The following is a 368-nucleotide window of genomic DNA, read 5'->3' on the forward strand; positions in this document are numbered from 1 at the left end:
CCCGGGGGGCTTTCAAGCCCCCGTCGGCCCCCTCGGCTGGCTCCCGGGGCTCAGCGTGCAGGGGACCCAAGGCCATCGCCGCCTCAGACGCGCCGCTGCCGCTCTCCGCGTTGCCTGTCCCCACCCTGTGCCGCCCCAGCGCCGTGCAGGGGGTTACAGGGAGCTGATCCCACCGGCCAGCAGGTTTTCTTCCTTTTTTTTGTTTTTTTTTATTTCTTTTTTTTCCCCTTCACTGATGAAATCAGCACTTAATAAAATCACATCAGGCCCAGATGTTTTCTCCTCGGGTTAAGATCCAACGAGGTGAAGTCAATTAGGGTTCAGATTTATACCGGGCAGAAACGCAGCCCCGGCACCCGGCGCGGCTC

The sequence above is a fragment of the Egretta garzetta genome, unplaced genomic scaffold (genome assembly GCF_000687185.1).
Source record: "Egretta garzetta isolate BGI_Z169 unplaced genomic scaffold, ASM68718v1 scaffold207, whole genome shotgun sequence".
NCBI classification, from domain to species: domain Eukaryota; kingdom Metazoa; phylum Chordata; class Aves; order Pelecaniformes; family Ardeidae; genus Egretta; species Egretta garzetta.